Source organism: Pezoporus flaviventris, unplaced genomic scaffold (assembly GCF_033815535.1).
Source record: "Pezoporus flaviventris isolate CSIRO_AGI_PZ_B2104156 unplaced genomic scaffold, CSIRO_AGI_Pfla_v1 ptg000006l, whole genome shotgun sequence".
Taxonomy (NCBI): domain Eukaryota; kingdom Metazoa; phylum Chordata; class Aves; order Psittaciformes; family Psittacidae; genus Pezoporus; species Pezoporus flaviventris.
This window is the reverse complement of record NW_026892554.1, coordinates 4,364,152-4,369,708: the sequence shown is the minus strand read 5'-3', so window position 1 is coordinate 4,369,708 and position 5,557 is coordinate 4,364,152. Positions and strand designations below refer to the sequence as shown.

At 47.4% G+C, this 5,557-nt stretch overlaps 1 protein-coding gene across 4 annotated transcripts in view; it reads right to left on the bottom strand.

The window, feature by feature from the left end:
• Window positions 1-5,557, bottom strand: part of IGF1R (insulin like growth factor 1 receptor) — a 179,318-nt gene that overhangs the window by 7,600 nt on the left and 166,161 nt on the right. The gene's annotated exons all lie outside the window — the stretch shown is intronic.

Sequence of the window (5,557 nt, the reverse complement as noted above, 5' to 3'; positions counted from 1 at the left end):
CTGCACAGGAAACACACAGCAAAACCATTTACTGAGGTGTTCTACAAGCTCTGGCTGGAGCCCAACCAGCCGTGATGGAATCGTTCAATTCCAGAGGAAGACAAAGTGACAGAACTTTTATAGACCAAGATCCCCCTGTCCCATTCCAACCGTCTTCCTAATCACTGATTCGAGTATCTCCTGTCTCCACCTTCTCCACTCTCACTTGCCCACAGAATCATCTCATGGATACCTGACATCCAGAAGCATTTTTCCTTTTATTCTGACCTGGTATTTCTCTCTTCTTCCTCCAAGACGCCCTGGGCTCACTCAACCCATGCAGATACATGGCAGTGCCTCTCAGAGTCTCTTTCCCAACCAATCCCTATCAATACCGTCTTGGAAAACATTAAGGTAGGAAATGCATGTGAAGTAAAGCACTGCTTCTTCCCCCCCCCCCCCAAAGGAGAAAATGACATTAAATTAATACTAATCCCTCAAAGACACTCTCCCATCTTTTGTTTTAGAATTACACTGTTTTCATTTAGGGCCAGGGCTGCATTAATATTTCACGGCGTGTGAGATCATCTGTTTGAGCACATCCACGATTAGATCTGTACAATGTCCCATGCTGGCAAAACAAAACCACAGAATGAAACAGTAACACCTCCATAATGAAAACAGTGTTTTCATGACGCAGCAAAATTGGATATTCCTGAGAGATCGCCCTGAGCTTTAAACACAAGAAAGGGTTTCACTGCCTGTGAAGGTGGAACAGGGCTGTCTTCTGTTACAGCCCAAGTAATAGGACATATTTAAATAAGAAAAGGGAGACTGACATTAATTCTTTGAGCCAATCCCATGCGTGTACACAGCAGTCAGGAACGTGCTGCGTGCAAGGAGTCACCACTGGCCAGAACTACTGCTTTCTGTGCTGGAGTGAGAATGGACCTAAGAAAACACCAAGGAAAAATCTCTTGGTTAAGGTAACACAGTGGAGATTCAATCACGGCTCTGACTTCCCTAGGGCCCCAGCACCAGCAGGATCCCCTCAACCTGCCTGGCCACATCCCACCCCTGCCAGCACACCAAAACATCCAGCTTTGGTTCTATGAATCAACAATGCCATTTCCCTCACCTCCACAGGTTTCCCAAGAGCAAGCAAGCCATTCTGTGTGATGCTTAAACCAGCTCTCACCGCCTCGTGCCCCAGCAGCCAATTACTGGAGCTCTGAATCAGTGTGGAATGTTTCATTTTTCACTTAAAAAGACAAAACCAATAGAACACGAATTCACTGCTTTTTCAAACAGCACCTGGCTCCATCACAGAGCGATGTCTGAGTGACTCCAGAGCCCCTGCTCCAGAGCAAACCTTCCAACAGGACCCTCACTGGAAAACCCTGCACTCTGCAGCCTGTTGCTGCCCACAGCAGGGTCTGGTGACTCTGGGAACCCCAGCCTGAAACAAACCAAAGCAAAGAAATGCCCTCCCCAAGGAATATAGTCCTTGAGGAACACCGCTGCATTTCCCATCGGGTGCACTAGACGTGAACCCGCGAAGAGACTGAACGCTGCAGTGCTTGGGATGCAAACACTGCTGAGAGCACTTCAACCCCAACAAAATCAATCTTAACCCGAAGTGCATTTAAAGTCACAAACAGTCCTGCCAGACTCAGCTGGCACCGCTCTGCATGAACCATGAAGGCAGCCACCTGAGCACGGCCTTGTGACACCCGAAAGAAGCTGGCAAAACCAGTCTGTGCTGGGAGAACTGCCCCGGCACTCAGCGCTGTACTGTGACAGGCATGTAGACATATAAACACTGTTAAACTATTGCTTGGGTTTGAGTCTTTAAAAGATCTTTCACAGCGAAAGTGAAGCCAAGCTATAAAACTGCACTATACCCTCACCCGCGGACGGGGAGGAAAGCTTGAGACATAAATACATAAAATCCATTGCTGTTACTTCATTGCTGTTTCCTTTCCAGCTGACTGCTGCGTCCCTGAATAGAAGTGGGAACCGGAGCCAAGAACACTGGATATTCGCTGGCGCTTCGCCCTGAGGCCTAAGGGCAATGCTAAGGAGATACCACAAGCAGCGGAGTAATGCATGTGACATCAGCACAAACAAGGACATGTGATGTTTCTTTTAAGCCATTCCAGGTTTAAAAACCCAACAGAGTTCCCATAAAAGGATTTCTTCCCCCTTTTTTTAACTGTGTGGGTTCCAGGCCTTGTTTACATGATCTTCAACCCAAAAACCCAAACCCTTTCCAGCAGGCACTGGAAGAATTCACACACTGTTAACACCACCTGAGCAGTTTTATACAGTACAGCATGTTGCTGACCGGTGGCAAGTAAGCTCAAGGAAGCTGGAGGCATTGTCATGATGAAAGGAAGAACCAGTGTGTCTCGTGCAGCTTTTACTCAGAGAACTGAGCAGAAACTGAGTTACTTTTTGCACCGACACAGTAGAAAATGGAAAGTTTCTACAGAAGCTGCGTTCCATCTGAGCGTGTGTTTGTGCTCTGCACCAGACTTGGTTTGGTGGGGAAAAGCAAAGGGCCTCCCCTCTGCTGCTACACGCTGACATTACCTCTGCAGAGCAGACCCTGGTTTGCAACCGAGCGCTCGCCAGGAACAAAGGGAACATCAGCAATGCGTAAATAGTCTCGTCAGCTACAATACGTGTGGGGGAAGCGACTCTGCTTCAAAACCAGAGTGGAATTCCAGCCTCCACAACTGTTAAAAGCCCCATGGGAACACGCTGTCTGAGAGCTTCGGCTGTAACAAACCTTCTTGCCACGCAGCCATCACCTGATGAGCACTGCCGTAACAATGGGGCTACATAAAAACAGGACTTATTACACAGGAAGAGGAGAAAAACAGCAAAGCTTCTCCTGGCACTGTCTCATTGAACCATCTGTCTTGTTGCATGGTTCTGTCTGTAAAACCATGCAAACTATGCCAAGAGGGTGTAGCAAAAACAGAACTGAGTCTTGTTTCACCCTGTGTAAGAGAAAAAAAGCCTCTAGAAATACTGTCCCTTTTGTGCTCAGCCCTTTCACACAGGGATTTACCACCTCTTGGAACCACGAGACAACCATGCCATAAAATGCACCTCTGCACAAGCACCCGGGACAAGCAAGAACGTCTCCAGTTCTTTGTACCCTCAGTCTCTGATCCAGCTCAAAGCTACTGACTGGCTGCTACCAGGGGCTGGCACAGCACAGCCACTAACAAGCACGACTGGTATTGCAGTCTTGGGAGAGATGGAACGTCCAGGATTGCTCACACCATGCAGCATTCATGGAGGGGGGACGACAAGGAGAGGCCCTGATGAGAACTGCTGCGCTGTGGCTGGAGCGTGCAGGGCTGTGCCAACACTCACATCATCTGCAAGGTTAAATATAGTAGATTTGGTGACAGTTGCAGCAAGATTCTTCTCTCTGTTCTCATCAACACTTCCCCATAGAAGTCTACCAGCTCCACCTGTTCTGGAGGTTTCTATATGTCAGCACATGCCCCTCTCTTTGCAGAAAGGTAAAGTTCTGGTCTGCCCCTACTTTTAGGTGTTTCCAAATCAAACTAATTTAAAGGAAACAGCATTTCTGCATCTCTAGCCTCAGCACATGAGACGCAGAACTGCAGTTCCTGGCTCCCTTTCTCACTTTCTTGCAGTACCAAGCACAAGAAGTGCATCAACTTCTCTGCATTAGATGGACTTTGCTTTCTAGACATCTTGAGTTAACACTGAGTAAATATTAAAATATCAGAGACCTGTTGGTCTCCACCAGTAAGAACCTGGGCTGTCTGAAAAGTACCTTCCTCCAGCACAAACATGCCACAAAACCTGCCTTTGAACAGGATCCTTTACAAATCTCCACAAAAAAGAGGACCCCTTATTTTACAAAGGGTTTCATAAAGTGCTTGAAATATGAGGGGATGCATGGCAAGATCCATACACAACCTTAGGGCTCTCTGCAACTCTGCTACAAGCACCTACATGTCCATTCAGTGATTTTCTTGCTAAGTCTGGTGCTGAGGAGCAGACTATCAGACAGCTGGAGAGGGCAGAGGAATCCTGCCAAGGCCCAGGTCCCTGTCCCTGCCAGCAGCCACACATGTGAAGTTCAGGACTGGCAGCAGCTGTCAGGTTACAGAGCGTTACACAGCATCTTTACAGCATCTTGGGCAACCAGGATGGGAGAAAGGGAAAGCAGTGACAACACGCAGAGAAAAAAGCACCATAGTAACGCAGAACAGGTTCTCTGAATGCCAAATGCATGGAACAAAGGTGAAGATTATTCCTGGAGCTCCCTACTGTTATTCCTACAACAGCCTATTTGAATTACAGCAGACTTGAGTGTCTATCCTAAGGCAAAGACAAAACAAGCTGAAAGGGAGCTAGAGCAAGTCACAGTAAGCTGCTAAGGTCAATACATCCTTTCCTTTAATTATGTCTTCATTTTGGACAGACTCAGGATGTTTTATACAAAACTATCACCAAAAAGAAGACACCATTAGACTGGATGTGCCTTGGTTGTGAGCTGAGCCCTTGTTCTGACAGATCTGACCCCTTCGCATCCCCCTGTTCTTGCCCCATTTCTGCCCGCTCCCCCCCTCCATCACACAGCTCTGACCGTGCTAAACAATGCCCAGTCCATCGGACTGCCAGGAATTCTCCACAGCATCGTGGAAGGGAAGGAATGTGCAACGGAGGAATCACATGGCAGCTACACCTCCCCCTGCATATCCCACCCGCCCCCCTCCAACAACAAAACAACTCTGCCTGTCATCTGAAACCAAAGCCAGCGCTCCAGCCAAAAAAGCTCTTTTCCTAAGAATCCCAAGCAGCTGAGGCCCTTAAGTGATTGTATCCCTTCCGTGGGCCTCCAACGAATTTCAATAACTGCAAGACGCAGTATTTCCTTCCCAAAAGCCACTTTGGGAAGGGTATCAAAGTAATAAAGTCTGAACAACTGAAACCGCTGTACACAAAAGCCAGCAGAAGTATTTCAACAATGTAAAGCTAAAAACTGAAGCCTGCTGCACCGCACACCCTGCTCTGCTCAAGGCTTGGTATTGATTCTAGGGGCAGGCAAAGGTTTCTCTGTGTACTTCTTTCTGTGCTTACAAGAGAGGAAACTGTTAGCAGGGGAGATTTGTTTATCTCCATGTGATGAGCACTGTGACCGAAAGAGCAAATCCAACACTGCTTCAGACAAAGGAATGACACATCCCTTTATGTGGATGCTGAACTGAAGTTGGATCCCACAGAGTTCATGCACAACACATCTCAGCTCGGCCTATGCTCTTTTCTCTCTTTATGCTCAACAGAGTTACTTTAAGCAGAAGAGACAAGGTTTAGGCACAAAGCCTTCTGCTGTAGCAAATGTCACTTAGGAGCTTTTATTAAGTCTAGTGGGAGGTGTCCTTGCCTGTGGCAGGGGGTTGTAACTGGATGAGTTTTAAGGTCCCTTCCAACCCAAACCATTCTAAGGTTCTATGACAATTCTATTCAGGAACACACAGACTGGCTTTTGTTTCCTTATTAGAGGATATAGCCCAAAGTAAGA